Source organism: Pinus tabuliformis, chromosome 1_2 (genome assembly GCF_031772625.1).
Source record: "Pinus tabuliformis cultivar Carrire ecotype Pingquan chromosome 1_2, CPIR1, whole genome shotgun sequence".
Lineage (NCBI taxonomy): Eukaryota > Viridiplantae > Streptophyta > Pinopsida > Pinales > Pinaceae > Pinus > Pinus tabuliformis.
The window spans coordinates 998,669,009-998,692,232 of NC_142298.1; the positions used below are offsets into that span (position 1 = coordinate 998,669,009).

At 36.9% G+C, this 23,224-nt stretch overlaps 1 pseudogene across 1 annotated transcript; it reads right to left on the reverse strand.

Moving 5' to 3' along the window:
• Positions 1-9,358: 9,358 nt before the first annotated feature.
• Positions 9,359-11,814, reverse strand: LOC149209431 (isoeugenol synthase 1-like; annotated as a pseudogene). The gene is made up of 5 exons (XR_016252219.1): positions 11,633-11,814; positions 11,357-11,518; positions 11,013-11,250; positions 9,695-9,898; positions 9,359-9,609 (listed from the first exon to the last, which is right to left on the reverse strand). The product of XR_016252219.1 is annotated as an isoeugenol synthase 1-like (transcript).
• Between the last annotated feature and the right edge of the window lie 11,410 nt (positions 11,815-23,224).

Consider the following 23,224-nt stretch of genomic DNA (forward strand, 5'->3'; position numbering starts at 1 on the left):
AATTATTTTTATGATCTATATCTTGATTTATGAGAATTTTTTTGGTGATTATCACATCAAAATTAAAGAATTATGTAGATGTGTTTCAAAACAATACTTGTAGTTCACTGTAACATTGAATTATATATAACAATTACTCTTGACAAGATAAAAAATTAAAAGATATTTTTATTATATATATATAATTTTAGAATTATAATAAATTTTCTACCTCATTCATAATATAAGTGTTTTGGATTTTTTTATGACCAATATAAGAGGTATTGTATCTATATATATAAAAAATTGATTTAACACATAAATAATGTTATTTTAATATTATTTGTATTTCATAGTTTAATTAAATAATATTGAAATCAACGTTATTTATATGTGTTGAATAATCTCTTATATATATATATATATATATATATATAATTTAATAAAAATATTTTTTAATTTTTGGTTCAGTCAAAAGTAATCGTCACATACATTTTATATCTCGGAATTATCTATCTCTGCATCCAATATTTCTATTTAACATAATGCCGCCATCTAATTCTCCATGGCCTCGTTGGTTTGAAACACATCCACAAATCAATTTTGATGTGATTATCATAGAAAAATTTCTCAAAAATAAAAGTTAAATGACAAATTGCTATTTATAAATTAGCATATTTTATTTATATTATATAAAATAAAATAAAATAAAATATGAGAAAGATTGAACAAAGGAAAAGATGTTTTTTTTTTTTTTTGTGTGTAAATCAGTAGATGTATATTATATCACAAAAATTACATAAGATACAAAAGGTCTGTAGAGTCAGACAGAGCTACGATCATCAAGCTTGTTCGACCAAAATGGCTACCTTTAGAGCTAGCAAGAACTGAGCCTGCAACTTAAGAACAGAGCCTATCATTGACACTAACAAGCTAAACTTACTAACCTTCCAAACTTAATTTTAAATGTCGACGAGGCTAACCACCTAGGTCTGCCTGACATAAGACGCAAAACCAAAGAGGGTCCGGAGAACCCAATGACTCAAGACAGATTCAGACATTAGAAAAGAAACTAGCAAAGGATGGTTGTTGTAGAGCAGAGAGCAATGTAGCAATTACAGCTCCAGTTCCACGTATTACTTGGGCTGGCTGCTGCATTATCAGGTTCTGACTTTGGAATCCTCTAGGGTTTGTGGCGCTTTACGATGCAGGTGTCGTTGTCCTCCGTCGGAACATCAACCACAATGTTCATCCCCTGTTAGATGGAGAGCTTAAAGAGCCTGATAAAAGCTCCTAGATTATCAGACAACATCTTGAGTTCCTCTGTTAAAGACTTCATACAGACTTCCATTGAATCCAACCTTGCAGAGTTCTTGGCGGAGGCGAGCGAAGTGGCATAGTACACATCCTTCATGGCTGCACCCTACATGCTAAGAGCTTTGGCAAGCATGGTTTTCATGCGCCAGACTTCGCTTTGGGTTCTCACGAACTGAGTGGCTCTGGTAGTCGAAGTTCCTGGGTCCAAGATCCAGTCGATCTCCTCCTCCATGGTTTGCATATCTAGCTTCTCCTCTTCCTTATTGACCTCTACTTCTATTTCCTCAATTTTCCTTTTCCCCTTAGCAAAGACCGAAGTTTCATAGGCCTCTCGGGCTCTTTTTAGTTCTCTGTTAGCAGAAGCATTACGACTACCTTCATTTGTCATTGTGTTGTTGCAAGTATCAGCGGGAATTGAAAAAACTTTGGGCAACCAGACAGAACGCAAAGGGCGTAGAACCGGGTGATGGGAATGAGATGTTTTAGCCCTTTGGTGAATCATCGTAATTATAGTTGAGGGTTGAATGTGATGGATCACGATCTTCAGCTCATCCTTCGTAGATCTGCAGTTTCTGACATAATTACTCCCTTTTAGATTTCCGAAATCCTTCCCATGATTTCGATCTGATGGCACTAAGTTGCCACACTTGTAGCTGCTGGTCAGTTGCCACCTGTCCTCAACTGCACCTTGCATACTCTGACGTTCATTCTTCTGTGAGATTTCCTTCCCCTTCTGATGTGAGTGATGGTACTTCCCCTTAACATCCCAATTTGGTGCATAATGACCCGGGGAATGAACATTAATGGTTGTCCTCATTCGTTATGGATGAACGGTACCATGGTACTGCTTAACCCCTCCTCCCCATTCAGAATGTCCTGTCTTGAAAGTTGTAAACACTTGGCCCGAAGCTCTTCGCATGTTACATCATGCCAACAGGTGTTCGGGTAGGTATTTTGATGAGTGACCCCGTAGTTCGCCAGGCAGTCCACTACCACATTTGCAGTTCGTCTTACTGCCTGGACAATGACTCCATCGAGGATTGAAAGGTGCTTTGCGATGAGCTTTGTAACTTTGGCTAGCCTCCAGTGTTTTGTAACCTTACGAGGTTTCAATCCCTTTTGTAGTTTTCGTGCTGCATTAATAACCACCAGTGAATTCCCTTCTACAACAGTAGCCCCTGTTCCTAAGCGAATTAGTATCTGGAGTCCCTACTCTAATGCAGTGAATTCCATTTCATTGTTGGTCACCTCTCCAATCAATTAGCTGAAGATATGTAGAATTTCACCTTTGTGGTCATGAAGGACACCTCCTGGGCCTGCTAAGCCAGGGTTGCCCTGAGAGGCCTCATCAAAGTTCAGTTTGTGGAAACCTAGTTGAGGCAGACTTTGCTAAGAGGTTATGGAGGGGATTTGTGGAGGCTGATGTGCAGATGAGATGGATGCAGTACCTGCAGTTATTCCAAACACCTGCAAAATTTGAATGTTAGTAGCAGACGGTTCAGTGTCCTGCTCAGATTTACATCTGGTAAGAGTCGTTTCCTTCATGTTCTGAAGAATATTAGCTTTAATAATCTCTATTGATCTGAATTCATTCTGAAGCACTCTTCTGTTCCGCTCTTTCCATGCTGACCAAACTAAGAAACCAGGGGCTAATTTCCATAAAGTGTTAACTGTTTGAGACTTGGAGTAGTTGATTTTCCAATTTACTATGCTTTCCTGTATTGAATTTTGGTTCCTGTCCACGCTCTTAAAGATTGTCTCCATCCAATTCCATAGTCTGTTCGTCCATTCATAGGTATTAAGGAGGTGATTCATTGATTCCTCCTCATTTTCACAGAGGGGGCAGCGTGAGGGGCCTATGAATCCCTTTTTCTGTAGGCTTTCCCAGGTGAGGGTTCTGTGGTGCATTACGAGCCATAGAAAGGTTTTTTATCTTCGGCCAAAGATCTACATCCCAGACCCTGTTGTGCCAATTGACCTTTCCTTCTTAGTCCCTTTCTTCTATGTATGCTCTTGCCTCTTTTAGTGTGAAAATTCCCCCCTTCGAGCTTGCCCCATCGCAGTTCGTCTGCATCCTTAGCGCTGCGAATTTTCCTATAAGCAAGATTTGTTTACAGAGACATTAGGTTGCTATCTATTTCTTCTAATTGAAGGGTGTCATTGAAGATCCATTGTTTCCATGGCTGCTTCGCTGTGTCAGGTCTCCAATAATGATCCACTGTTATCTTTCCTTGTTCCTGGTGTTTTTTTTGAATTGTTAGATAATTACAGCATTCCAGTTTAGGCAATTTCTGCTAGGCATCCTCCCAAAATAGAGCAGTTTGTCCATTACGGACTTCCCAAAAACTATGCTTCGATTGGATCTTGCTAAGTTCCATATTGGGGAGCCTTCTGGAGGTTCCTGGATTCTAATCAGATTCTGAGGGCTGCAATTGTTCGCATACTTGGCTTTCCAGTGCTTGGCCCAGGGGGTGTTCGGTTCTTTCACCCACCGCCACCATAACTTAGCTCCACAGGATCTATTGATGGTCTAAGGGTCTTGTAGGCCTAACCCACCTAGGAGCTTGGGTTTGCATATTTTCTCCCAAGCTACTAAGGACCATTTCTGCTTGCGAGAGTTTGCCGACCAAAGGAAGGTTTTTTTGATGAGTCTTATTTTCTGAAGAACTCCATTAGGGGCTGGGAGAGTCGAAAGCATGTACTGAGGGATGGCCTGGAGGACTGCTTTAGTGAGGAAAGGGCGGCTTGGAAAGTTAAGGGCTCTATGAGTCCAATGCTTGCTACATTTCTCCAAATTGGATAGCATTTTCTCCCAATGACTTTTTTTCCAAGGTTTGTCAGTAAGAGGAACTCCCAAGTATCTAGAAGGAAGGTTACACCTCTTGAATCCGAGGATATTGGAGAGAATTTTTTGGACTGCAAGGTGAGTGTTGAAAAAGAAAATACAGGATTTAGTGAGATTTAGATCCATACCTGAGGCTTTGCTGAAATGCTTGAGAATGGCTTTGAAGCCTTGAGCCTCTCGAATCGTGGGGGTTCCATGAAGCATAGTATCACCAACAAACTGCTGGTGGGTGGTAGCAGGGCAGGAGGGCATGGGCTGAAGGCCTTGAATTAAGTTGGCCTTTTTTGCACTTTTGATAATTTGGCTTAGACATTCCATTAATATAACAAACAGAAAGGGGGATAAGGGATCCCCTTGACAAATACCTCTAGTTGGTGCGAACGGGGCTGTGGGAGCTCGTTTACCAGGATGGAGAATCTGGTAGACTTGATTAGGGCTAGAATCCATTTTATCCATCGCTTAGCAAAACCAAGGGCCTCTAGTATTGCCCAAGTAGCTCCAACTAACTTTATCATAGGCTTTAGAAAGGTCCAGCTGCATGAGCATGCCAACTTTTTTCTGAGATTGAAGAGGATGAATCATCTCTTGAGCTAGCAATATATTATCCATTATTTGTCATCCCTCCACACAGCCCGATTTCTCTTCTGATATTATCCCAGGAAGAATTGGCTTTAGCTTTTTGGCTATGACTTTAGAGATAATCTTGTAAAGAACATTGCATAATGCAATTGGGCGAAACTTCTAGGGAGTATTTGCTTCCTCCTCCTTTGGTATAAGGGTTATGAAGGTTGAGTTGAGGGATTTGAGGATGGATGGGGATTGTTGAGAATCCTCCACCACCTCCCAAAATTCCACCTTGACTATCTCCCAACAGGCTTTATAAAAATCAATGGTAAAGCCATTCGGTCTTGGAGCCTTACCATTGGGCATGTCTCGCATTGCTTCTTCCACTTCTTCCATGGTGATCAGGGGATTCAAAGATTTATTTTGCTCTTCTGTTATTATCTTGGGAATGGAGGTCATTATATCTCTTATAGCTTCCTCTCTGTTGATGTCCGGATCCAAAGCAATCTAGCTGAAATGATTAATGAGGAGGGTTGAGATGTCCTGATGGGTTTGTACAGAGTTACCTTGCTCATTTTTCATCTTGATGATTTTATTTGCACATCTGTGATCAATGGCCAATCAATGGAAGAATTTTGTATTCTTCTCTCCTTCTTTGAGCCAATGGATTTTGGATTTTTGCTTCCACAAGGTTTCCTCCTGGTGACATCTGAGCTGCCACTTTTGCATGAGTATCTACTCTGTGTTCATTGCTTCCTGGTTGATATTTCCTTGGAGCCACTCCTTATTCTCCAGTAGCTTCTTATCTTTGAATATGCTACCAAAGACCTCCTGGTTCCAGGACTTTAATCTAGATTTGATATGTTTGAGTCTGGCTTGGATTTTGTACATTTTTGTTCCTCTTGTTTCTAGCGGCTCATTCCACCATTGTATTATTTTTGAGATGAACTCCGGATGGCTGAGCCAAAACTTTTCAAATCTAAATGGTTTGTTCCTCGGGGTGCCGAGGATGGCCGTGTTCATAGATATAGGCCAATGGTTAGAACCTCCACTTGGTAGAATATCCGAATCCATTGTGATCCCTTCAAGAAGAATGTTTTCTGTTACTAAGAATCTGTCAAGTCTAGAGGCGATTTGCCTTTCACCACCCCTTTTGTTGTTCCAGGTATAAACTCCACTCTTGGGGATAATGTCGACAAGCTTCGCTGTTTTGATAAAATTATTGAAAGCTTCTGCATCCTGATTGAGCATCCTGATGCCTCCTTTCTTTTCTGTGAGCGAAGTGATCATATTAAAATCTCCTCCATAAATTGTTTTTGCTAGTGGATATCTTTGCTGCAGGTTGGAGAGAATTCTAAGCATTGTCAGTTTTTCCTCTAGTTTCTGAGGGCTGTACACATTGGTACAAAGATAAGTGTCTGAATTTCCAATGATCTGGATTTCTATGGAAATGGCTGATCTAGATGCCTCTGCAGAGATAAGATGTATAACCTGAGGATTCCAGAGAGTAGCTAAGCCACCCTCCATTCCAATCCTTTCTACCTCTATGCATTCCATTCTTTTGCCAACTTTTTTACTTATTACTTTAATTATCTAACTAGAAGATTTTGTTTCTTGCAAAAAGATCATATTAGGTTGTTCATTCATGACTTTTTCCCTTAATAGACGTTGTTTCTTTTGGTTGTTTAGCCCTCTAGCATTCCATGAAAGTATTTTCATAATTGACATATTTTTAAGAAGTAAGTGAAAAAGCCTCAAGGGTTTTCATCTTACCCGAGTTAAGGAGCATTTGATCGAGCTCTTGGAGGGCCTCATTTTCTGTTCTTCTGCCTCGTTTTTTCTGGTGCTTGGGATTGTTGGTGGTTTGATGTAGTCCTTGAGCTTTCACCCCCAGTCCTTTTGTCGCTCCAAAGATTCTTTTCTGCATATCCAGTTCTGCTTTTTGTCTTGCTAGGAATAATGAGTTTACTCTGTTCACCTCCTCCTCAGGTATGTGTTCTATACCTTTCTTCTTCCATTGTTCTACCATGTTTAGTAGATCCATACGATGTCGCTGAGATCCATGTCCTCTATACCCGTTTCACTGGTTATCATTTCTGAGTCTTCTTCCAGTTCTTCTGTTAGTATTGGAAAGTGAGGTTGTGTTCTCTGTGTTGTATCGGTCTGGCTAACCTGCAGTGGATTTTTCTCTTGATTTTCCTTCTCTGCTTCTTTTTTCTGTTCCAACACCTCAAAGGTGTTTCCTGTGCTTTTAATGGATGCACTTACTTTATGTTGTTGTCTCCTGTTGGCTCTCTATCTACCATGAGGTCGGGTGAAAGCTTCCTTATTTTGCCCTATGTTGTCCTTGGGTTTTTCCATTGTTTTGTTCATTGGGCATTCCCTAAATAAGTGTCCATGTTCATGACATTTTCTACAGCGAAATGGGATCTGTTCATAGTTTATAACTTGAAAGTAAACTTCATCCCTATATTCCAATCAGAGACCTTCATGCATAGCCCTTGAAACATCCATCTCGACACAGATTCTAGAACAGGAGGTATACCTCTTTTGTATTGTTGCCTTCAAAGCTTTAATGAAGGTAACCAACTTATTACCTATCTGTTCCAGTGCCGCATGTCTCCAAAAGTAAATCAGGAGAGAGAATAGGCATATCCAGATAGGTACCTGTTTGAAAGTTTCCTGTTCGGGTGAAAAGTTGGGCTTCCATGGTCTCATGTATAGTTTGGTTGAGGTGAAAAAATATGGTCCTCCGTCGAAGATGTGATCCTTGTCATCCAGGTTTGTGAAAACCACTGTGAAGAAGCCTTTGGCTCCCAGGTGAAGCCTTACATCCCCTTTTGACTTCCATTGTTGCTTGATCCATAAGAATAGGGCTCGTTCTGTTGGCCAAAAACCCATAAACTTGCAGATCACAGCGTGTACTGCCATATGATCTCGGTAAGCCTGTAGTTCTGGGTCAGAGATTATTACCCGCAGGTTTTCTGTGGTTTTAGGCTTGCAATGCCCTTGGTTCTCCTGCTTTCTGGTTCTCGTGTCTGTTCCTTCCTGATCTATTTCAGATTAGTGCAGATCTTCATTGTCTCTTGTTATCTTGTCCTCATACTCCTTCTCCTGTGGTCCCTATTCAGGAACATGGTTTTCCTTTTCTCTGCCTATTGTACTGTTGCTGTTATTTTCTTCTTTTCACCTCTGAGTAGTCCTGGGCTCCTCACTTAGTTTCCCTTTTTTTCTTGGTTCCTCCTTTCCTGTCTTCTCAGATCCAGAGATCTGCACCCCATCCAGTGGGGCTTTTCCTTTTTGCATCATTGCCTGTTTGTGCGATGGGGTCCCAATGGACCCCATGCTTTTCATTTGTTGGGTCAAAACCTGCCCTCTTCTGCAAAGTTCTACACCCCTGGCGCTGTCTTCCTCCAGAGGTTGGTACTGTGGTCACAGGTTGTCCAGGTTTCCAACAAACCCTAGCTCAGAGATCACCCATTATCCTCCTAAATTCTATATCAAAGTTATGCGTCAACTTTAACATGAAGAAGAAAAGAACGAAGGAAAAGATGTTATTTATGTGTTACATATCATTTTTATTTTCAAAGTTAATTTATTTAATATATTTTAATGTTCACTTATTTAATATGATTTAATTAATTGTATAGTATTTGAATTTTAAATTATATAGATTTAAAATGTAAATTAAATTACTTAATTTATAAATTAAGATAAATTACAAATTAATAATATTAGTGTGTATATTTAGTAGATTTTAGCAATCATATTATTGTATGGAGATTGATTTCTCATTTCACAAATAAGGAGATCTTACACACCAAATTTTATTTATTTGGTTGTTAAAAGACATTTTCAAAGAAAATTGTATCAATAAGTAAGCCAAAATCTAAAGTTTTTATCTATATAAAAGTATCTAAATGTGTATTATCTAATGGATTTAATATATTATTATTATTATTATTGTTATTTAGTGGTCAATACAAGTGTAGATATATACTCTTAACAAATTTTTGTATCTTGGATTGTTAATCAATTACTTCCCATCATAATTTAAGCAAGCCTTTGCATAAAAAAAAAGATAAAAAAAGATGTAAATGTACTAGTAGAATCATTATTCTGAAGACATTTAAATTTATCAGTTTATCCCAAATTATTATAGGAATTTATTTACCTATTAAACACTATTAATCTAGCTTGATAAATACAAATTATAATATTTACTGCAATTTTTCTAAAACACAATTCCTAACTTTAAAACTACAACACAACACTTATTTTAAATGGACTACTAATTTTACATTCAATACATTTACATATAATAAAAAAAATTTCCATCATCAAAATTTAGCTTCTTAAATATTCCCTTCCCTACTTTTAAAATATGCTAAATTAACAACACTTATTTTAAATAAATTATTAATTTTTATATTTAATATATTTAAATATAATAAAAAATTTAACCATCATGAAAATTTATCCTCTTAAGGTATGCTAATTCGGATTAGGAAAATGTCTGCAACAAAAATACTATATTATAATGTCACTGACTTTAAAGCACACATCCCAAACATCATTAAAAACAAATTATTTATAAGCCATCACAATGTCGAAACAATGACTAAATTATGAAAAAACTATGGTCACCCTATATTGAGAGACCCTCACTCGAAATCTTCAACCTGCCATGTCCCTCAAACCTGAACGTCAGAATGACGTAAGTTTCGTCTCGGGTGCCGAAATGAGACAGGTAGGCAGGAATTCATCCACGGTCGTGTACTTATAATCTCCATAGAGTTGAGAAGCCTCCAGATCTTCGTCTCCCAACTCGAAACTGGTCTGCTCACCTCTGACAAAAATGTTGTGCAGAACCGAGATCCGAACATTATCCGGATGAGGCAGAGCTGCAATAAACATATTCATTATAACATGATTTTTAAGTCTTTAATCTAAATTCTTGACAAAAAATTAAGGCGTTTGTTCTCTTACTCTGAGAAAGCCGGACCATCTCAGTTTCTGGCAAAAAAACTCTGTGAAGGGTTCTTCCAGTTTTCCTCTCCCACAGTGAGACTAGCTCACTCTGGCTGATTACGTTGCCTGGTGGCTTGTAAATCACAAGCTTATTCATGGTTCTGGAATCACTTGCCACTCTGATCGTGAAAGCTGCAATGTCATCTTCTAAATTGAGAACAGCTGCACCACATAAAACACCGACACTTTTAATGTCTGCTATGGACTGATATAACCGTACTGTGACTTCTGTCCCGGGTGTAGTTTTGGTTTGAAAAGAGTAAAGAAGAATTCAGACCACTGAAACGTTTGTTAAAGGGAGTAAACTACTGTAAACTTTACTTATAAACTATCAAATTGTAAACTGAAATATTTGATTACACTAGATCCATCTTAGCCATAAAGTCATCAAGCCGCAAGATTATATATAATTATAGCAAGGAAAGAAAATAAAAGAGAATTTATGCTGATGAGGAGTATTTTATTTCAGAATTTTCATTTAAAAAAGAAAGATTACGAAGGTTTTGGAGCTAATAATTTGATATATTTTTGATATAAATATAATTCAAATAATGAACTTAAAGGTTTACCAAAATTTTAAGTTTTCTATTTAATGTTATAAATTATTATAATTGTAAATTTTAGTATTTTGATTGCTGTATTAACTATTTAATTTATAAGACTGATGTTTAGTGTTGGTGAGACACTTTAAGTTTAGTGTTGGTGAGACACTTTAAACCAGTAATTTCCAGGTAATTCTTATCTTATTAAAGTATGGAGCCTTGGTTTACAAAGGGGTAAAAGAAGGGTAAATTAACCATTTAATTTATAAGACTGATGTTTAGTGTGAGAGACTTTAAACAAGTAATTTCCAGGTAATTCTTATTTTATTAAAGCATGGACTCTGGAGCCTTGGTTTACAAATGGTAAAATAAGGGTAAATTTCAGATTTTTTATTTTTTATTTTTTTAAGAAAATGTGAAAATTAAAAAACTATATGTAAAAGGTGGAAATTTGTTCCGAAACACATTTACTAACAAATCTACAAATCTAATAGGTTTTGCTAGTATATCCACTCCAATTTTTCCTTCTCCAAATTTTTCTTCTTCCCTTTATATATATTCAGGTTTTGCTAGTATATCCACTCCAATTTTTCCTTCTCGAAATTTTTGTTCTTCCATATATATATACGTACCATGGATAGCGTATACCTAGTATGCATTCTCTCTGTCTCTCTCTTTAACACAAATGGTTAAAAGATGTTAATTGTCGTTAAATGAACATTGCATGGACATACCTTTGGTGAGACCATCTCCATAGATCACAACTTCCTCTCGCTCTGGTTTTTGACGGGGATGAAGAAAATAATCAACAAAGTAAGCCATAAAAGAATTTGCAGAGATGAAAGAGTATGGAATGCCCGCGGCCTCAATTGCCCTGCGAATTTTCTTTTTAGTGTCACAGACTTTCTGAAACGGAGGGAGAGCGGCCTCTACTCGGTCCACCTCGTTGCCAAACTCTGACGGTACAAATCTCTACTTCCGTAAATGAAAGGGCAACCCCAAAATACACGAATCAATATATTGGTCTAATATTTATAGAAGGCGGCACTATTCAAGGAATATGAAGTGGTGTATATACCTTGATGTTTCCAACTTCTTGAATGGCCCTTATGATATTCAACTGATCCAAGTGCTGAGCAATGGCAACTGCGGATATTACTATGTCTACTCGCTTCATTGCATCCACAAGGCTGTTGTGATCATCTAAAGATCCTTGTTAAATAGCCGCAAGGAAAGCAATCTATTAGCCTTCTACTGCATCTCATAATAAATAGCATGTTAATGCAAACCGACAATAATCAAAGAATATTGCACGAACATACGGGGGTCCAAAGAAAAACAGTGAATCACTTACCGTAAGAATATGAATGCCATTATCTTTTAATTCTTGAAGCAATTTTTCCTTCGAGGAATCCAGAGCTGCGGCTGTAGCGGGACGAACAAGTACAAACGTTGGATAGCCTTGTGACACACTGGCTTTGGCCAAGTATTTTCCAAGATATCGGTCCCTCCAACTATCAAAATTCTACTCATCATGAAAATTTTATTCACGACCACAACCGATCTCTCTCCCTTATCTTGCAGCTTTGGGCACGAACCGAGCTACAGTGAAGGGCAGAGATGTCTGGAGAGAGGGGTATGGATAAGAGGTCACATATGATGAGTATATGTAGCCAAAGATATTCATAGGAAGCTCACCTGTCATCCGTTGGACATGAATTTTCGGATGGAGTGAGGAACATTCAAGAGAATTATCCCTTTATTTTTCCATAAATGATTGAGAGATGAAAACGCCCCAGTATAACTCTTCTAAGTTCTGGTTTTTTTCCATATTTGTGATTGTCAATTTTGTTGGAACTTACATAGAAATTTGTTCAAACGTTTGAGATATAAATGTATTAGAATATAAGTTTGAGTTATAAACGTAATAGAATATAAATTTGTGTTGGGGAGGTTTTAGTAAGAACATACAATGTATATTACCATATTCTAATTAAAAATATGTTACTTTCCATTCATGGTAAAGTAACTGTATTTAAGCCATATGCATTCAGTTAATTTTTTGGGATGCTATGTATCTTGTTCTCAGGTTCAAGCTAGTTATTTTAATTTTTGGGATGCTATGTGTTATGCCTCTGGGTGATCATGCGACGGCTGCCGGGCGGAGGCGTGCACGAGGGCGCGTAGGCGGGCGCGCGGGCACACGGCGGGCGCGCACCAAACGGACAAACGACACATTTGCGACGTTATGCAGTGACCTTGCGACATAAGATGCGACGATATGGAGCAGCACGCGGAAATGGCTAAGTGTTATCACGCTTGAGCACAAGTTATGTGTGCGTACAAGAGACTTATATGCGTTGAATGTTGGACATAATCCTATAACCAAGCCGAAATGCTAAAACAAGCTTAGGGGGCTTTCGTAATATAATTTAGGAGGTCGGCCCAAAGGTTAAACGCAAGATGAGATGCGTATAAATGAGGAGGGCTGTACCTCATTTCAAACACACAACTTCGCACTTCTAAATCAGTGCAGAAAGGGTAAAGACTTGCGCAGGGGTAAAAAGAAGTACGCATGGGTGATGCGTAACTCTTCCTTTGTACATCAAAGTAGTTTTGATCCGGGTTGATGATATGAAGGTTGATTATGTACAGGACCGTGTGCAGGACTTGGTCGAATAGGATAAGTGACTCAGGTGAGTCTTTCTCCTTGTGCAAGAAGTGCACATGAGTGCAAAAGGTTGTTCTATGCCTTGATGTAAAAATATTCTAAGTGTTGGCTTGAAGTTTGTCAAGCATCACTTGCATTTGTACTATTGAAGAAAAATTGTTATAATATATCATTGGGCAGACTTTCTGGGAGTTTCCCCTCCCTTTATACTTGTGTATTGTTGATGTTCTTGGTTTATTATACATGGTTATGATTGAGAATGGTTTTCACTAAAGTATAAAGGATAATGCATTCATTCGGTTGCAAAACATAAGTAAAGTATGTTTATGTTGGAATAGGCGTAGTCCACAAGCGTTAGTATTGTTAAAAAGAAAGCGTTAGTATTGTTAGAAAGAAAGCGTTCGGTGGTGCTGCACCTCGCTACAAGCAGTTGAAAAAATCACCGCAGGTGTAGGGGCGTGACAGTTGGTATCAGAGCAAAGGTTGCTCGTGACAGTGACAAGGGTACTTGCAGGTGAAGGAAGCCGTTTCACACGAAGTGGAACAAGGGTTGGTTCAGGTTGCAGGATACTCGGTGGACTTGTTGAATGGTCGAGACTAGATGACAGAAGAAGAAGAAGCCAGTTGAGATGGCAGCTGAATTCCAAGCTGAATCTAGTCATAGTGACAAGGGTACTACTAACGGGTTCATTGAAAAGATGTTGGAAAAGACAGAAAATATGGAGGGTTCTTTGAGAGAAGAACTTGATGAACTCCGAATGCAGAATGATGAGCTCAAGACACAAAATGAGTACACCGAATTCAGGTGTGCACAATTTGAACAAAGGATCAAAGAAGTCGAGGAATCAAGGGATCAAGGTCTTGCCAAGATTGAGAACTTGGAAAGGACTCTTGAGGATACAAAGAATGAGCTTACAATTGTAAAAAGGGCCATGGGACATAGCTCATTTGGAGGAATGCCTCATATGAAGGTCAAGGAGCCAGAATCTTATGATGGAACAAGGAAGGCAGCAACTCTTGGAAACTTCTTATGGGACATGGAGCAGTACCTGGAGCGGTTGAACCTGATTGATGGTGAAACACAAGTCAAGGTAGCTACTCAGTTCTTGAAAAAGGATGCTAAGATTTGGTGGCGAAGGAGGGTGGACCAGATTGCCAATGGCAGTGCTGATGACATTACTTCATGGAGTGACTTGAAGAAGGCCTTGCAGACCCACTTCAGTCCTCAAGATGATACATGGGAAGCAAGGACCAAACTCAAGTACATAAAGCAAACAGGGAGCCTACAAGCATACCAGCAAGAGTATTCAAGTGCAGCTCTATAACTTCATGACATGGCAGAGAAAGACAAGGTGTTCAACTTCATCATGGGGCTGAAACCTTGGGCACGCAATGAGGTGAGGAGGCAGAAGATTAGGACACTTGAAGAAGCTTTTGCTGCAGTTGACAAGTTGGTGGATCACTTTGAAGAAACTTCTGATGACAAGAAGAAGAAGACCGAAAAGCCAAAGGAGAAGAAGGATGATGGTGCTTCTAAACCAAATGATGGCCCAAAAATGAAGAAACCTTTGAAGTGTTGGTTATGTGAAGGGCCACACACGGTGAAGAATTGTCCTTCCAAACCAAAGGTAGCTATGGTTGCACAATCTGATGATGAAAGTAATGATGCCTCTGTAGGAATGATGCAGATACTTGGTGCCTCTGCTACTACAGAAGCAGTCTCCAAGAGAGACCCGGAAAGGAACAAACTAGAGTATGTTCGAATGAAGATTGGAGGTACTAATGTGCTCACTATGGTGGATAGTGGAGCCTCTCACAACTTCATGAGCGAGGATACTGCAAGGAGAATTGGGTTGAAGTTTGTACCAGTGAAAGCACAAATGAAGACGATCAATTCTCCTCCTATGGACATTCTTGGTATAGCTGAGAAGGTGGACACTACACTTGGTGAATGGACCGGGAAGGTGGACTTCACTATAGTGCGGATTGATGACTATGAAGCTGTATTGGGGATGGAGTTTATGAAGCAATTCGATGCTTTGATTGTGCCACATTTGAAGAAGCGCTACATTTATGATGGCAGGGAAGATGTACCCATTGGTGTGCCTACCATTGGTGCAACAAGACCTGATTGTAAAGTGGGAGCAATGCAAATGGAAGATAAGGAGAAGGTGAACAAGCGATTCTCTACTATTGAGACAAAGCTTGCAGAGCAGTCATTGGTCATTAGATCACTCTCAAATAGCATCTTGGACTTGACAAGAAGGCTAGAGTTGGTGGAAGAAGATGATGATGATAATGAGATATATGTGAGGCCGGATATCTAGAAGGAAGACTGGGTTGCCTATCTACAAAGAATGGAGGTTGAGAATCCTGACAGATGGATTGAGTTGATTAGTGAGGAAGAGCCTTCAGGCTCTACTCCCTCTACATCTTCTTAAATAAATAAGAAGATGGGCTCATTGTTAGTTGCTCATGGCAGTGAGCCCTGTGACCAAGTTCACTAGACCAAAGATTGGAGACTTGGGTGTGATGACCGATTGTTGTGATGAGTCTATTTGGGAGGACTACATGGACAGCTAGTCATGAACATCAGGTTGGAGACATGTGGCATGGAGACCACTACCTATGGACTGATGGTGGAGTTGTGCACCTTGGTACAACAAAGCCATGAACTTGTATGGACTTGTGAGCAGCTATGGAGCATTCCTACATGGAGAACTAAGGCATATTGCATTCTAAGGTGTTGATTAGGAATGGCTTATGGAGCTCATAGAGGACATGAGATTGTTGTGACTTTTAGAGACTTCATGGTGGGCTCAGAGGGCTTGATGCATTGAGGAGCTGAGGTCAGATGACTTGATGTAGGGGTTCGTTATGAGACACTTTGAGGTGATGGAGCTACAACAATGATGATGATACACTTGAGCATAGGTCGAGCCGAGGCTCAACTGCCTTCTACACATGAGAGCTGATTTGATCAGGGATCATGGACAACACATGGATAGGTGAGACAAGTACATACTTGTTTCTATGGAGACTTGAGGTTGGCACATTGCAGATGATGGAGAGGACTTCATGGACCTGGATGGGGCACACCGAGAGTTGATGATATGATCTCTTCACTTGGAGGGGACATACACATGGACAACATGTTGCAGAGGATAGTGGTTCTACATATGTTGCAGTGATGTTTGCCTTATGTGGAGGAGTCAACATCATAGATAATAGTATGTTGTCGAGGACGACAACGACTTCAGGTGGAGGAGAATGTTATGCCTCCGGGTGATCATGCGACGGGCGCCGGGTGGAGGCGTGCACGAGGGCGCGCGGGCACACGGCGGGCGCGCACCAAATGGACAAACGACACATTTGCGATGTTATGCGGTGACCTTGCGACATAAGATGCGACGAAGTATGCGACGATATGGAGCAGCACGCGGAAATGGCTAAGTGTTATCACGCTTGAGCACGAGTTATGTGTGCGTACAAGAGACTTATATGCGTTGAACGTTGGACATAAACCTATAACCAAGCCGACATGCTAAAACAAGCTTACGGGGCTTTCATAATATAATTTAGGAGGTCGGCCCAAAGGTTAAACGCAAGATGAGATGCGTATAAATGAGGAGGGTTGTACATCATTTCAAACACACAACTTCGCACTTCTAAATTAAAAGGAAATACGCATGGGTGATGCGTAACTCTTCCTTTGTACATCAAAGCAGTTTTGATCCGGGTTGATGATATGAAGGTTGATTATGTACAGGACCATGTGAAGGACTTGGTCGAATAGGATAAGTGACTCGGGTGAGTCTTTCTCCTTGTGCAAGAAGTGCACATGAGTGCAAAAGGCTGTTCTATGCCTTGATGTAAAAATATTCCAAGTGTTGGCTTGAAGTTTGTCAAGCATCACTTGCATTTGTACTATTGAAGAAAAAATGTTATAATATATCATTGGGCAGACTTTCTGGGAGTTGCCCCTCCCTTTATACTTGTGTATTGTTGATGTTCTCGGTTTATTATACATGGTTAATGATTGAGAATGGTTTTCACTAAAGTATAAAGGATAATGCATTCATTCGGTTGCAAAACATAAGTAAAGTATGTTTATGTTGGAATAAGCGTAGTCCACAAGCGTTAGTATTGTTAAAAAGAAAGCGTTCGATGGTGCCGCACCTCGCTACAAGCGGTTGAAAAAATCACCGCAGGTGTAGGGGCGTGATACTTTCTCAGGTTCAAGCTAGTTATTTTAATTTTTGGAATGCTATGTATCTTGTTCTCAGGTTCAAGTTAGTTATTTTTAAGGAAAAAAATAACAGAAATATCACACTGATCATAGATATTTCTCTAAAATAATTGATTTAAATCTAACAAATAATAACAAGTCCTATCACCAAATTTTGTTTCCAAAATTTTGATATTTGAAATAGATTTGCAGGCCCACCCATATTCTAAATATTTCTAAACATAACTGGCTTAAACGAAGCCATATGTACCATCACAAAAATTTCGCTTAATACATTCGCCTTAAAGCTAGTTACTTTTCCAAAACGCTGCCTTCGAAAAGGGAATATTGATGGCCTCATCATTACCGTAGCAAGTACCGACAATGGTTTTAATGTTCTTCAGACTTAATGGTTGGTGTCTGGCCTAGAATTTGACGTCCTGTAGGACGTATTTAGTGTTCCAAGACGTCACGACGTATTTAGTGTTCCAAGACTTATTTGATGGGCATTGAAAAAATTTCCAGGAGAACTTTGACGGCAATTCCTATTTCCAACCCCATTGAAACATAAATGCAGCCTGACATGCAAGGGGAATAACAGTTGCTTTGTTGCTAAAATGCCAAAGTCAACCCCATTGAAACATAAATACAAGAGAACTGCTATATCCCTTGCATGTCAGGCTGCATTTATGTTTCAATGGGGTTGGAAATAGGAATTGCCAACTTTGACGTGTGTTATACACTTGTAACCTCTCAAAATAATGTTTAATTTCAAATTTCAACGGTCAAAATTAATAATACTTCTATAAACAAACGTAATGTCTAGAATTATGAATGCACTGAATTAGTACAGCAGAGAGTTTGTAATGCCTAAAGTTATGAATGGACTGAACCGGTCAGAAGCGAGTTCAAACTTAGTAACGTATGGTTTTGGTTTGGAAAGAAAAAGGCAAAGCGATATAATTTAATTTTATGATGATTGAATTCTTTATCTATTGAATATTTATAAAACAAAATATATAAACTCATAATTGCTTAATATTTAGACATATTTATTAAATATTTAAAATTAAAATTTATATAAATTCATATATCATTTCATTTTTATTATAAAATATATATATTCTTTTATTTTTATAAAAAATATATGTAATTTTATATTAATTATTTATTTTTTATATTAAATAGTTATAAAGTAAAATCAATTATTAATTTTTCTATATTGAAGATCCAAATCACCACCCTCTCATGTCTACCTTTGCTCTCTATATTAGAGAAAAGATTATTTAACCTTCATGGACTCTTGCAACATTGTTGTTGTGCTTCCCTATTGCTCTCCTATTCACCTTTTTTTTGTTTAAAGCAAATTTTTCAAAATTAGCCTATCCATATCAGAGAAAAGATTATTTAACCTTCATAGACTCCTGCAACATTGTTGTTGTGCTCCCCTATTGTTTTCCTATTTACCTTTCCTTTGTTTAAAGCAAAATTTTCACAATTAGTGTGTTTAACATAACCATTTTATTTAGCTTTTCACAAGGCTTCATGTTGAAATAAGCCTTGATTCGTTTAGATAATTTAGGAAAAAACAAAGTACTCTGGGAAGGATATTAATGAATTTTGAAATGTAAAAAGTAGTTGAAAAAGAGTTTTTGATAAGGGGAGGTTGATATTCATAAATTTGCTTAAAACGTGGAGATTAATGAAGGTTGAAATGAAAGAAGTAGTTGAAAGACAATTTTTTGATAAAGAGAGGTTGTCAGTCACAAATTTTCTTAAAACATAAAATGAGAGGCATGAAAAATAAGGTTGAAATGCAAAAAGTCGCTGAAAGAGATTTTTTTGATAAAGAGAAGTAGATACTCACAAATTCGCTTAAAACTTAAAATGAAAAGCCTGAAAAATTCTAAAACGTCATCAAATATTCATTTGGTCGGCAGCAAGAATTTGAAATTCCAGGCTCGGTTGGTGATTCTTTTTTACCTTTTTGCAAAAGCATATTTTTGTGGCCGAAGTAGAAGTATTTTATTGTTATGATAGTTAATTTTTTTTTTTTTATTTATATTATATATATATATATTTATTTATTTAAGTGGCTTAAATTTTAATGAATGTTTGTTAGATTTTTAAATTTGAGTGTAGATTTTATACGAATATGTTTTAATGGTTTTTTTTTAAGGATATTAGATTTATTTATTGTGTGAAGAGGCAGGTTCTAGCTCAATGGATAAGAGATGTTATTTTATTTAATTATATAATGATATGTATTATTATTTAATAAAATTAATAATTGTAATTATTATATATTAATATCTGAAATTTGTATTTATAGAGATTTTATCTCTTTATAGTTGATAAATCTCAAGTTAATATAAATTTATATTAGTATAGTCAAAAACGAAAAATTAAATTAATAAATGAAAAATTGTTTAAAAAATCTTAATTTAATAATCCAAGAATATTCATCTTCTAAATAACAATCCCAACAATTAAACTAAAAATTAACAATCCCAACAATTAAACTAAATTTTTTTCAAATAAAACATCACAATTTTCCACTTTAAAAGCAAAAATAACCCATTAAATTTAATTATTATTTGTTTCGCCACATATAAAATCGTCGGTGCCGTTCTTTTCCACCAATGTTAAAAATTTGCCAAATAAAACATCACAGTTTTCCACTTTAAAAGAAAAAATAACTCATTAAATTTAATTATTATTTGTTTCGCCACATATAAAATCGTCGGTCCTATTCTTTTCCACCAATGTTCCAATTCACCAGCAGCTTCATTGATCACCCATGTTGACCGGAACGGGAGGTAACCCCATGGCCATGTTTATTGTCCCACTACGTAACAGAAATTGCTCAGGTGGGCTTTGTTCGCCGACATTTTATTTGATAAAATTCCTTCTATTGCATGGGTATTTTTGGAGCATTGCTACTACGATCCCTTGGAATTGGCATCAGTGATCAAATTTGAAGCGTAGGTCTTAATTTCATTTAGAAGGGCACATATTGAGGTCGCACTTCTATAATGAAAAGCATAAAAAAAAAAAGCAATTCAATTGACAACAATAAATTATTTTCAAATTTCTTTTTATTTTTTCACAGGAGAATGGTGGAACAACAACAACCCCATGGATGTTGTGTATAAGGCAGGTCTGATATGAGCCGCAACTAATATATCCGATGCATTTACCATTAATCGATAAACAGGAGACCTATTTTCCTGCTCCACTTCAGATAAGGATTAATTTTGTAGGAAATTTTTGTGACCAGAACGTTCAAGCCAATATACAAGTAGCTCAATCAAATTTAAGTTTATTGCATGAATGAAAAAATTCAATAAAATTCTAAACAGGTTTAGGATTCAACAAAAGAGTGTACAAAGGTGTATATGTTTTTGGTATCTTCTTTTTTAATATTGAAAAAATTCCAGGAATTAGGAATCCGCAAACAAATCAAATCCAGTATGTTAGGAAGCTTGTTGAATACGCTCCTCTCCAAGCATAAATCGTGCTTAAACCTTGCTTGACAGGCGTTTGCTGAATGATGAATCCATGCTCCTCTCCAGCTTAAATCATCGTCAAACCTTTCTTTGGGCAGCCTTCAGGCACAACCCAGTGAAATTACAGACCTAATACATGGCCCATATTAACATCTAGTCGCTCTCAATTGAAACTACCAAATGTAATGGTATCAAAGGGTAATTGTGACATAATAATTAATAAGAACTTCCATCATATGCACAATTAGAAAAAAAAACTCAAAAAGAAACTGTTGTTTTTGAAATGGGAGCAACTCAGAAACTGCCAAATGTAATGGTATCAAAAGGTAATTGTGACATAATAATTAATAAGAACTTGCATCATATGCACAATTAGAAAAAACAACTCAAAAGGAAACTGTTGTTTTTGAAATGGGAGTTTCTGAAATGGGATTTAAGTTTTAACATGAAAATAAATTTACAAATTCAACATTCCTAAAATTCTAATTTCAGAAAAAATGAAATTTAAAAAAAGGTTGACAATTTGACAGCACTTCTTAAAAAATTTTAAGATATTATTCCAATTTTTTTTTAAATGACAAAACTCAATTTTTAAATTTTTTTTGACTGGTAAAATTTTCTCCCTACTTCTCTAACGTGCCAAAGACCCTTTGAAGGGCTGTGATGTGTTCAATTTTGATCCCTGATTGGCATCCACATGCAAATGACTTGCCTCTGATTTTTCAGTGTATTTTAGAGACTTAAAGGTTCGCTTGTGTTACTATTGTCCAATAGATAGTTGTGATGTACTTTTTTGGTTTTTGTTTTTAGTGTCGGGGTATTTCATTGTTTTCGAGTTTCTTGTACATATATTACCAGTGCCAAGTCACCAATTTTAATAAGTTTATCTAAAACCCTAACATGGTGTTTATTTTTTTAAGAGATTAGTTTTTATTGTTACTGTGTTTAATGTCGCGGTTTACGGTGGGTTAACTAAGTGTTTTTCTATTTGGAAAGTTTGCTTTAAAACCTAAATTGTACTCAATTTAAACACCAAATTTACTTAACTTGTATTCAATTTAAACCTTAAATTGTGGTTTTCTATGTTTTTAATATGATGTGTCACTTTACTTAACTTGTATTCCATTTAAACCTTAAATTGTGGTTTTCTATGTTTTTAATATGATGTGTCTTATTATCTTTGTTATCTTTGTGGTTGTGGTGTAGATATATGAATTGTTATTTTGTAAGTTTTTTTTGGTAAATATTTTAGTTTTATTAGATTTTAATATAATGCATTTTATTTTTTTATTTTTATTTTTTTTGTTTTCGGTTATTTTGGGATTGTAAGTTTACCTCTAAATAGTATTTTTAAATTTTAAATTCTTTTTTTATTTTTACTAAAATGCAAGCAAGTGTGTGGGTTTTTCTGCTATATCAATAACATTTATTAATATGGCTATACTAATAGTTAAACAACCCTATTTTTTTTTACTTTTCTAGAACTTATTTTCTATTAAATTTTTTCTAATAATATTTTCTATTATATAAATATTATTACCAAATTTTAATAAAAAAAAAAAAAAATATTTTATTAAATTATATTTATATTTTAAAATATATTGTAGTTTTAAAGATATAATACTTTTTATTTTAATAGTTATGTCCATAAGCATTTTATAGTAGGGTTTTTCGTGGTAACAATGTTCAAATTCGTCGTCTTCAACACAATCTTGAACACGTGTCCCACACCCTCTTGACTAATTCTCCATGATGTTTTCCGAGAGCACATATTTTTGTTAAATACTAATCACTTGGAATCTTTGTGCTCAAACCGCCTAAAGCTTCGAAAATAGGAAAGTCAGCGTAGCCTGCTTAAACAATAGGAAAGTCAGCATAGCATGTTTGTTGTCAAGCCTTAAACGCTAGTTGCTTGCTTGGTAGAAAGCTGAAGAGAAATGGATTCTGACAAAGGAATGCAATTTTGAGAAAATGTGAATTACTGAGTGCATTCATTTTTTTTGCGTAGATATGATGGTCCTAGTAGTTATGCAGATGAGTACTGGGAACGATAGATGTATTTGGTTCTTATTGGAGGAGGTTATGCAAACCCACCTGTGGATGGAATAATTGTATAGCAATAGGTGGGTGTGCATATCCTTGTTGCAGAGCCATCGTTCCACCTCATGGTGGGTATGCTGCCTTAATTGAAAATTCGCCTCCTAATCTACCTCCAAATATCTATGGTCCATCTATTAATTACAGTGCACAAGGAAGTGCTCGTAGAGGTGTGGGACCTATACGATATGATAATTATGGGGAAGAAAAACCTGATGGATAACTAGAGACAAGGGGAAATATTGGGAGAAATGACTCAAGAAAATGTGATGACTAGTTGTGGTGCATTGCCAAAGACAATAAAACCAATTAATTCTTTCTAGCATCTCGTACAATTCAATCTCTTGAAATAATGAATAATCCAGTACTGTTGAGTGAAACTTTGTGCAAAATGTCAAGGCTTGAACCTGTAATTTGTTTATTTCAGAGCCAACTTTCTCA